Source organism: Phoca vitulina, unplaced genomic scaffold, assembly GCF_004348235.1.
Source record: "Phoca vitulina isolate PV1807 unplaced genomic scaffold, GSC_HSeal_1.0 scaffold23, whole genome shotgun sequence".
Taxonomy (NCBI): domain Eukaryota; kingdom Metazoa; phylum Chordata; class Mammalia; order Carnivora; family Phocidae; genus Phoca; species Phoca vitulina.
The window spans coordinates 17672033-17682926 of NW_022589726.1; positions in this window are offsets into that span (position 1 = coordinate 17672033).

Below are 10894 nucleotides of genomic sequence, written 5' to 3' on the forward strand. Positions count from 1 at the left end.
CTTTGTCTCAGGTTGGGGGGTGGGGGTCTGGCTTGGAGAAGACTGCTGTTGTGGGAGCGGGGGCAGCAGATTGATGGGTCAACGTGGGCCCTGCTCAGGATTTCAGTCCTGGGGTGGGAACCAGAGTTCTGGGCCCAGGTGCATGTCTCAGAAGGCAGGGGAAGTTTCCACTGCTCAGACCTTCACCCCCCCATAGCAGCCGTCACTGTACCATGGGCCAGAGACGGGCATTACTCCTGTCAGGAGTTCACACCCTTGAGGAGCCACTTAGTAAAAAATGCCCTAAACCGCATACCGCTAAAGCCTATTTGATATTCCTTCCATCCCTGCCTCCTCCTCTCCCTCTGTTGCCATCTCAGTACACGTATGCACCCTCTGACTCCACGGTCACAAAAACACATTCATCCACTCTAACCAGCTTCACAGGCTAGACACACACGGCGTCGTAAAGCATTTATTAAGGACCTGCGTGCTCACCAAGGCTCTCGGCAATGCCCAGCACAAGCCGTGCCTACAGCCCCCTTGTTCCCCATCCCAGTAGCTCCCTTAGCAGCCACCCTCCTTTCCCTTCAGGGCCTCTGGGCGGGCAACCTGCACCAATCCCTCTCTGCACCCACCTGAAATCCCCCCAATGCACCCCCTTCCAGCCCCACCTGGATGACATCTTCCATCCTTCCTTCTTCCCTCCCGTTGCTGTCTCCTAGCAACCCCATCTCGTTCCCTGAATCCCTTCCAAGGAAATTAGAGATAATGGATCTCTCCTCTCTCCATCTCAACTCCTCTTTATTGATCCTCCTTTAATGAAAGTTAATTATAACAATGATTTAATTAATAGAATCCCTCTCTTCCTTTATTGCTTCCCGTATTAAGACTATTAATAAATACGAGCTGGGCTGACAGAGGCATCTATCACTCGCCTGGGATTCCCCCCATCCCTCCTTTTTCCCTCCCCCTTACCCCTCCCCTCGCTTGGCCTATAAACTTGCCGGGGTAGTGGGGGTTAATCAGAGAGGAATTATGAGCCAACATCCCCAGCAGGAGGTGCGTTTAATGAAATCACTTGTGATTTATGTCTGGGGGAGGTTGGGGAAGGAAGAATCTGGAACCCAGACATTCTGGCTGCCAGAAGGGTGCCCCACTTAGTGCAAAAGGGGAGGAAGGGAGACAGAAACGGACCCAGAGCCCCTGCCCCCACCGCACAGCCCCTGCCATGCCACACACACCGCCCCCCACCCCTAGGAGCCACACGGGTAGCTGCACAAGGCCATTGACCCCGGCTGCTGGGCTAAGAGCACTTCTGAGGGATACAGCATAGGTGTTCTTTCCCACCTCCAGAGCATTACAGGGGTTATTCTCATCTACTCTCTGTGTGGTATTTGGCAACTTGGCCTTTCTACTTGTTTCCCTTCCGGAATGGATTGTTTCTTCTGCCCTGCCTCCCAGCATCCATGCAGAAACCGTTGGATCTGAATGGGCTCCCGGCACTAGTGTGAAAGGAAAAGTCAGACCAAGTAGCAGCAGATAGGAACCGGGTGTCAGTCGGTGGAAGAGAACGAATGCAAACATCACTCCCCACTTACAGAACCTCAGTGGCTGCCTGGGACCTACAGGAACTGAAGTGCAAATCACTTAGTATGTCAGTCAGGGTCTCCACCATCCCACTCCAACCTGCCTCTCCATTTCCCATCCTACCCTAAGGAACCCTGGACTCCGGTGTCACACAACCACTCCACCATTTTTGCAGGCCTCTGGGCGCACGCTTTCTTCACAACTCACGGGACGCCTCCTCCATGAATTCCTACTCGACTTTTCTCAGTTTTACCCCTGAGGTGCCACATACAGCCCTTGGCAAAAATACACCACAGCATGCTTGCAAGTCTTCCTTCTCTCGACTCTAAGCAGCTTGAGGGTAGGTTCTGTGTTTGTACATCTCAGGTTCCTGAAGTCCAGTACTGAGACCAGCACATAGGGCCAGTCCTTCCAAAAATAAATTTTTTAATTATTTTACTAAAATATTTCGTACATACAAAAGGATATATGTGTCCACATAGAAGGGATGAAGAATAATAAAGTGAACGTCATTGGACTCACTAACCAGCTTTAGAAAAACATCACCAATACTGTTGAAGTGCCCGGTGTAGCCTAAAAGAGTAAAATGTGATGTCATTTGGGACAGAGACATGTCATGCATTAATTCAGAGAACTTTATGGAGTGCTCTTTATGGGTCAGATGCTGGGAGTAGAGATGGAACGGTCAAAAACAGTCAAAAACTGCCCTCGAAGAGCTTCTAGTCAACATAAAACAACAAAAACAGGAAAGCAAGATAAGCACTACTTTAGAGATAGGCACGGCAGGCTCTGGGCCCACAGAGGAAGGATAATCAACCAAGACTGGGGGAGACAAAGCTTACCATGGGTGACGATGTAGAAGCTCAATCTTAAAGAGACAGAAGGAACAGAATGTGCAAAGACATAACTGGCTCAGAAGCTTAAACACTCAGGTAGGGCTGCTGAGTGAAGGTCGTAGACTGTGAAATGAGGCTGGAAAGATGGACTGGGAGATCTTTTTTTTTTTTTTTAAGATTTTATTTATTTATTTGACAGAGAGAGACACAGCGAGAGAGGGAACACAAGCAGGGGGAGTGGGAGAGGGAGAAGCAGGCTTCCTGCAGAGCAGGGAGCCTGATGCAGGGCTCGATCCCAGGACCCTGGGATCATGACCTGAGCCGAAGGCAGACGCTTAACGACTGAGCCACCCAGGCGTCCCTGGACTGGGAGATCTACACTCAAACGTTCACTCAACAAATATTCATTGAGTGCCTACTATGTGGCAGGTGCTGTTCTAGACACTGGGAAACAGCACGAACAAAACATAAGAATGCCTGCCCATATGAAGCTTACACTCTATTGACAGATCATGAAAGTCCACAGAAACCAGTTAGGAACCCATTGTAATAACCCAGGCAAAAATGGTGAGCACTGAACTGAAGCAGTGTCAAGAGAAAAAGAGGCAGAATTCTTGAAGATGCAGAATTAATGGGACTTGGTGATAATTAGATAATGGGAAGTGAACAGAAGGAGTCAGGTTGATCCCCGGTTTCTCATTTCAATGACCAGATAACCAACAATGCCATTCACCAAATAAATTGTATAAAAGGAGAAATATATGGAGGGAAAATATGACTGGTGCAATTTTGACTTGTTGAATTTCCAACGTGTTTGGGATCTTCCAAAGGAGAGAGAGATCCAGTAGGTGGTTGGATAGATAAATGTAAGTCTGGAGCTCAAGAGAGTTTGGAACTGAAGACAGAGACTTAAGATCCTTGAAAGTAAAGGTGATGAGAGTGAAGAAAGATCAGCCAGGTGTCCCCGCATGTAGAGTGAGAGGGTAAGAGGGCCAAGGGCAGAACCCACGTGACCATCCACATGAAAGGGAAGTTTGGAGAACTCGAAGTCTCGGAGAAGACTGGGAAGGATCGGTCAGAGGTAGCAGAGAGGTCAAGGAAACGACTCCTGGAAACCACTGGACTGGCAGCCTGGAGGTCGCTGGTGGCTTGGCAAGAGGAGCTTGAGGAAAGTGTTGCAGCTGGAGCTTAATGTGCCGCTGGACTTCACAGAACCTGTAATAGATACACAATTCTGACCCATGGGAATTGGGAATATGTCTCCAGACTCACATAAAAACAAGGACTCCTGAGTCAAGGTGTCAGAAAAATCAAGGGCAGGAACCAAGATGCCTGGATCCGACATCAAAGAATTCCTACTGCTTCTGACTGGTCAGGCGTGAGGCACGCTCTAGGCCTCCCTGTCCTCTGTGCCAGCCACCAGCCCCCGTGACTGCTGAACGCTTGAACTGTGGCTAATCCAAACTGAAATGTTGGGAGTTTCAAGACTTCGTACCAAAAAAAAAAAAAGAGAGAGAGAGAGAGAGAGAATTTATTTATTTTTTTTTTTTAAAGATTTTTTATTTATTTATTTGAGAGAGAGAGAATGAGAGAGAGCAAGCACATGAGAGGGGGGAGGGTCAGAGGGAGAAGCAGACTCCCCGCCGAGCAGGGAGCCCGATGCGGGACTCGATCCAGGGACTCCAGGATCATGACCTGAGCCGAAGGCAGTCGCTTAACCAACTGAGCCACCCAGGCGCCCGAGAGAGAGAATTTAAAATAATTTTATATTGATTGCTTGTTTAAACGATAATAATTTGGATATATTGGGTTAAATAAAATATGGTGTTAATGTTACTTTTACCTGGTTCTTTTTTTTTAAGATTTTATTTTTAAGGAATCTCTATGCCCAACGTAGGGCTCGAACTTACAACCCCAAGATGAAGAGCTGCATCCTCTCCCAACTGAGCCAGCCAGGCAACCCTCACCTGGTTCTTTTTACTTTTTTTAATGTAGCTAATAGAAAACTTAAAATTACAAATTTAAAGCTGTGTAATAAATTTCTCCTTCACAGTGCTAACCAAAGCCCCACCCCAGAATGGGACCCCCACAGCCTGGACATCCCTAGACTCCCCTAGAATCCCAGCATCCCTCCTAGCAGGAAGATACATGCCTGAAATTTCCAAGACTGCATACTGGATGCACCGCTCTGCCCTATGCTACCAAGGCCATAACCTGGGGCAAGAGATCCCAGTGCTTAGTACCCTATCTCCAGGTTGCCAGTCCCAGTCCCTCATATTTTTTTCTTTCTCCAGGTCTATTGATAATCAGGTGAGAGTAGAAATGTCCTATTCTAACTCACGAAAGTGGATTTTTTCCCCCAGGGTTAGAATCCAGAATCCCTCTCCTAACCCTAAATTTAGAAGCTATATCTTCCCTCCTCTGTCTCCCCTATTTCTCAACTCCCATGCTTTTCTAAAACTGGAAATCTCCCAGATTGGTGGAATCATGGTGTTGTGGCAATTAAATAGGTGTTAGAGGTCTCCAGATTTAATTTGTCATACTTCTTAACCATGTGACCTGGAGCAAAACACTCCATTTCTCTGAGCCCTTATCTGCAAAATGCGGATAACTCTCTCCACAAAGGTTATCGTGATGATGATATGAGATCAAATGTGTAAAATGCCTTGCACAGAGCCAGGCACTCGGTAGGTACTTTATAATTTGGGGGTTTCTGTTTTGTGTCTTACCCCTGCATATTTGGAGAAACAGAGAAACTCAGGTTCATATATGGAGACTGATAGGCCCTCAAAGCTGAAAGGGCACTTAGAGATATATTTCCAACTTCTCACTCGGTACAGAAATTCCCTGGACTACATCCCTCATTGGTAGTCATCCAACCTCTGCTTAAACATCTCCAGGGGCCATTCATTGGTTCACTCAATAAATAAGAACAAGGCACTGTGGGAGCCACAAAGAAGGGCAGACACAGATCTTGCTGTTAAAGAGCTTATATATTAGCAAAAACGATATACAGAAGAATAACTGTAATATAAGGTAAATGTGGCATGCGCCAACTGAAGTGCCACGAGAGGGTCAACAACCTTATAAGCTAATCTGTGGACGATGAAAAGATAGCTCTAATATTCAAATCCCTCCCTCCCAGGTGTCAGAGCTCAGTTTTCCCATCCATTTCGTGGAAAATAGTACAAGATTCTTCCACACTACGTCACGGGTCATCCTTAAGGAGGACATTTCTGTAATAATCTTAAAACTTCAGGGATGCCTGGGTGGCTCAGTCGGTTAAGCAGCTGCCTTCGGCTCGGGTTATGATCTCAGGGTCCTGGGATGGAGCCCCACCTTGGGCTCTCTGCTCAGCAGGGAGTCTGCTTCTCCCTCTCCCTCTATTCTCTCTCTCTTTCTTAAATAAATAAAATATTTTTAAAAATTCCAGGAGACTGTGGCCATGGAAAAGTCTAGAACGGATGAACGAGAGCACAAGTGTGGGGAGAACTGGATTAGCTGCAAGCTGGAGAGTGTCTTCGATATCATAGAATTTCTGGGAGTCCCTAGATGCCCATCCCACCCTCTACATACTACCAAGAAACCTGCCCACCTGGAAAGCCCAGCACATTGCTACTCTCAGGACTTATCCAGACGTTTTCTGTCTGCTTTTTGTCTCCCTTTTTCCCCATCCTTATCACATTTTCTTCATCTTTTATCAGCATCTCTATGATTTTGTGTCCATCTCTGCTTCAGTCTCTCCCTCTCATCATTTAGATTTAGAGTGCCTGTTATTCTTGAGGTCCCTCTGCCTCTATTTCCATCTTCCTCTCTTTGACTCTTTCATCGTTCTCCATTTCTTGGTTGGTTTCCATTTTTCTGTCTCTGGCCTTGCTTTCTCCCCAGCTGCCGCAAAGCTATAAAGCCAGCCGGCCCTGCAGCAGGCAGCCGCCAATCACTAGGCTCCAGGAGTTGGGGGAGGGGGCTGCTGGAAGGTGGGGGCCTGGGAAAGCTGGGGCATTGTTGCTACAGCAGGGGAGGGGAGAGGCAGAAAAGAGCAGAGAGATGCCACTCCCAGAAGGCGGCCACAGCTGCCTTCACTGCCTGTGTCTGGACCCCTTTCCTGCGGGGAGCAGACACCTGGCCCTCTTTCTGTTGTAAGACAGGGTACATGGGTCCCTCCCATATCCTCCCCAAACCATGATTTCTCATCCAAAACCACTGGCCACAGATCACTCCACGAGAGATTTGCCTCCTCCTTCATTCTTAGGCCCTCCCAAGATGAGGGAGCTAAAGGACCCTGGGGGTCTGGGGATGTCTGGGACAAATGCTTACGTGAACACTGGGACAATAAAAGAATGGTCAAGACAGGGTGGAGTGAAGGATGCTGAGAAGCAATGGGTAGTGGGGAGGCCCAAGAGGAGGGAAAGTCCTAATCAGGCAAGGGTGAACCAGAAGGCTGGGCACTCCAGGCTTCTTACCAACTCCCTGGCCATTCCTAAGGCAGGATCGACAGTCAGAATCCCTGGTCCCTGGTCCAGATTGGGATTGGGCAGATTAGGGTGCTGCATAATGAGCAACTACTTAGCTCATCATTAGAGACCTATAGGGTCGGGGCGAGGGGCAGGGGTTGGGGGGTTGCCTAGGAAGGGAAAGCAGGGAAGGGGAGGGATTAGCCAGAGATTTTAGGAGAAGAGCGGAGGAGGAGTAACATTTCCACCCTGTAGGGCAGAAGGAGACAGGCCCAGCAAGTAGTAATTCCTGGTGTGCCGGCGACCCCTGCTGGCTATGCACGCCACCACCTGGGAGAAGAGAAGGTAAAGCCAGCCTGTGTGAGTCCCGGGGTGGGTAGAGTGTGACACTGCGTCTATGAATGTCTCACTGTACAGTAGTGATGGGGCATGTTAGTGCTACCCGTGATTATATGTGGGCACCCCCGGGTTAAGGCAGAAAAGTGACCAGCACAAAAGCCACAAAGTTCAGGCTCTGAACTCCTGGCCCCTGCGGGGAGTCTGGGTGTCTGGGAAGGAAGGGTGAGGTCTTCGAGCCCAGCATACGTCCTCACTAGTGTCACAAGAGTAGTCGAGGTCCACTCGGTAGGGTACTGCTGGCATCCAAGCAAAACTAACCAGTCTGGGGTTGGGGGGGAAGTAGGGGCTTTGGAATCAGACGTCCCTGGGTTAAAAATCCTGATGCCCTGGTGACTCCCTGCATGACCTCAGGCAAGTGACTTAACTGCTTTGAGCCCAATTTCCTCACCTATAAGGGCATAATAATACCTATCTTACAGGGCTACTGTGAGTGTTTAGCACAGCGCCTGGCATTTAATAGATGCTAATTTCCTGCCTCCCTCTTCCTTTATCTACTCCCACCCCCAAGGTCGAGCAGGGATTTCAAAAGGCAAATAAACTGAGGATGATTTTGACAATGATGATGGTGGTGCTTTATATTTACATCACTCATGCAAATCATTTTAAACATATTTTTAATACACAGCTTTTTTCCTTTTTATTAGCCAAGCACATCATGATCATGTTTTATTGGGACAGAAATATCCTGGTGTTATGGCAGGTATCTAGAAGGATGGCCTTATGAAGTGATAACAAGGCATGACAAATCTTTCTTTATTGTGATACATTTTCATTACTCAGGTTAATCAGGAATTACCCATTAGAACAAGGGCTTAAGATAAGTACATGACAGTCATCTGTGGAGATCAAAATCTCCTGATTTTCCAATGGGTATCTAATTGTTATTGCTGTTGTGGGGGCCGATTAATGCTTTGATTGAACTGGTCTTAAAACATTAGAATAACTCAAGGAGATATGACAGGTAGTTAAAAATGGTATATTCTGAAATTAAAAAGAAGATGGATTTCAGTTCCACGAAAGGATCTCCCAATCCCTCCAGCAGTCCAGCGATGGGGCAAACTGTTTATGAAGTAAAGAGCTCCATTTCAGCAGAAGGATTGAAGCAGAAGCTGCTGACTCCCTAGCAGGCTTACTGTGACAGAAATTTAGGCTAAAGAGGGAGATTGGTGGGGCGCCTGGGTGGCTCAGTCGTTAAGCGTTTGCCTTCAGCTCCGGTCATGATCCCAGGGTCCTGGGATCGAGCCCCGCATCGGGCTCCCTGCTCTGCGGGAAGCCTGCTTCTCCCTCTCCCACTCCCCCTGCTTGTGTTCCCTCTCTCGCTGTGTCTGTCTCTGTCAAATAAATAAATAAAATCTTTAAAAAAAAAAAAGAGGGAGACTGGTAAGAGGCCCTCCGAGGCCCCTCCACAAACACACTCCAGCGCAGAAGTTATACTTAGCTGGTAGAAGTGTTGTTCCAAATGGCATAACTGCCATACCCCATAGTCATTGTTTGTCACCATGGGGTGGAGGTGGTAGGGGGAGGGAGGTAGAAATAACAACTCTATTCTTTTCCTCTCTGAGACTTTGCTCTTCCTAAGGAAAGGCAGAACTCCAGAATCTTTCACTCTCTAACCAGCTCCACATTCCTCTTGATTTCTTCTGCAATTCCTCTTTTTTTTTTTTTTTTTTCTGGCTTCATGGGATCCATCTTCAAGTATCTTGAAGAAAGCCTTACTTAAAGAAAAGGCTTCTTTCGTCCTTTAGTTTTCTGTCTGCAAGAGGTGGGCAGGCAATGGGTGGGGGCAGAGAAGGGGACAAATATTTGTTGAGTTCCTATTTAGTACAGATGCTATAATTTCCGCATTTGATTAAGAGAGGTGTGTATCTGCTGTCATGCAGGTAAATGTGTAGCTATAATGTATATACTGCTTTGTGAATGTGGATGTAAATGCGATGCATCTGCAAGAATTCCTTGCTGTTCAGGCCTCTCTGAGGAATTTTGTTTGGTGTCTTGCTGCCTGTGGGGAAATCTGTGTGCAGCTCCTCCAAGGATTTCAATACCTTCCATGGGCATGTGGACTAGCCGGAGTTATTCTTCTAGCTTCAGGATCTTTGTACATGATTGCGAGCTTCTCTTCCCCCATCCTAGGCACAAAGGTGTTATCACATTAGGACCCATCTGCCTCTTTACCTACCACGGGTGTGACATTGCATTTCCCATCTCTGTCACAATGCACACAGACCCATGTGCCCAATCTGACCCACATGAAGCCATGTGTGTCCGGCGGCCCCTCCTCCCACCTCTGTGGAGAGTCCTTGGCACCCTCCCCTCCTGGCTACCCCCACTCCCCACTTTCCATGCCAGGAGAGATCTAATTACACAGAAATTAGTACAGAGAAGGATCGTTTGCTTTTATGGCACCAGCACCAGGGCAGCTGTAAATCTGGGGCTGCCGCTATAGCTGCCTCTGGGCACTGTGCAGGCTGTAGGGGGGCTCTCACCTCCACACCCCACTTTGTTCCATCTGTCCAGCTGCCTAGGCCTCCACCCCAGCCCAGGAAACCAGAGCTCTATTTGGTACCTATCTCAATGGGGTAGGAGGAGGTCTGGGACAGGGAGAGGGGGTTGGGGGTGTGGCCAATCAAAAATGACACATATTAGGTGTTCAATTAATGTTCCCTGAATGATTAGAGAGGGGTTAATCCCAGCAGTGCTAACTAATACCCAACTACCCAGACCAGTGGCCAAGGGATGAATATTCCTAGTAAGCACTTACTGGATAGTCTCCACTTCCTTATGAGCCCAGGTGAAGTAAATGGGGTGTTCTGTCATCCTGGCTTCCACTTTTGAGACCCTAAACTCCTTCTCAGGCAGCATCAGTTAGTGAAGACAGCCCAGAGTTCAGATCTTGATATTTCTGTTTACTGGCTGAGTGACCTTGGCTACCCTACACCCTTGCACCTGACCCTTGGCTTCCTCATTTGTGAAATGGTAGTTGTGAAACCTACCTCTCAAGTTGTTGTGAGACATCAGTAAGAAAGCACCGGACCAAGAAGAAAGTGGTCCACTAATTGTTGTTATCACTGTTAATGTCTTGCTAGCTAACACTTCCATTTCCCCATCTTAACTAGCTAACACTTCCATTTCCCACCTCTTAACTAGCCTTTATCCCAACCAACTCCCCCAAGAGCCACCATACAATTTGGGGCAATAGGATATAGAGGCAAGTTGTTCCCAACCTAGAAAGAATGTTTCTTTATGTTAAGAATCTCATCAGAAGACAGGTGGCTCCAACAATCCTCGTGCACCTGGAGACACCATTTTACTCATAGCCAACTTTCTCCAGGCTCCTACCTTGGCAGTGATTATTTTTATCTCCCTTATTTTCATAGAGGGTATGAACTTGTTCCCTGGGCTACTGGAGAGTCTTGGTGTAAATGTCTGGGTAAAAAGAATCAAGGACTTAGGGAATTAGGAAGGAGCAGGAGCTGGGGAACTAGGGTGGAGACAGGAGGCTTAAACTCATCCCAGAGCAAGGTCAAAGGGCCCTTTAAGGAGTAGCAGAGACAGAAGCCAAATGTGCAGGCTCCCATCTTCTTGCCAACACAGTCTCCAAACCCAGGGACTTGGGGTCTCCTCCCTCTTGTCCTCTTC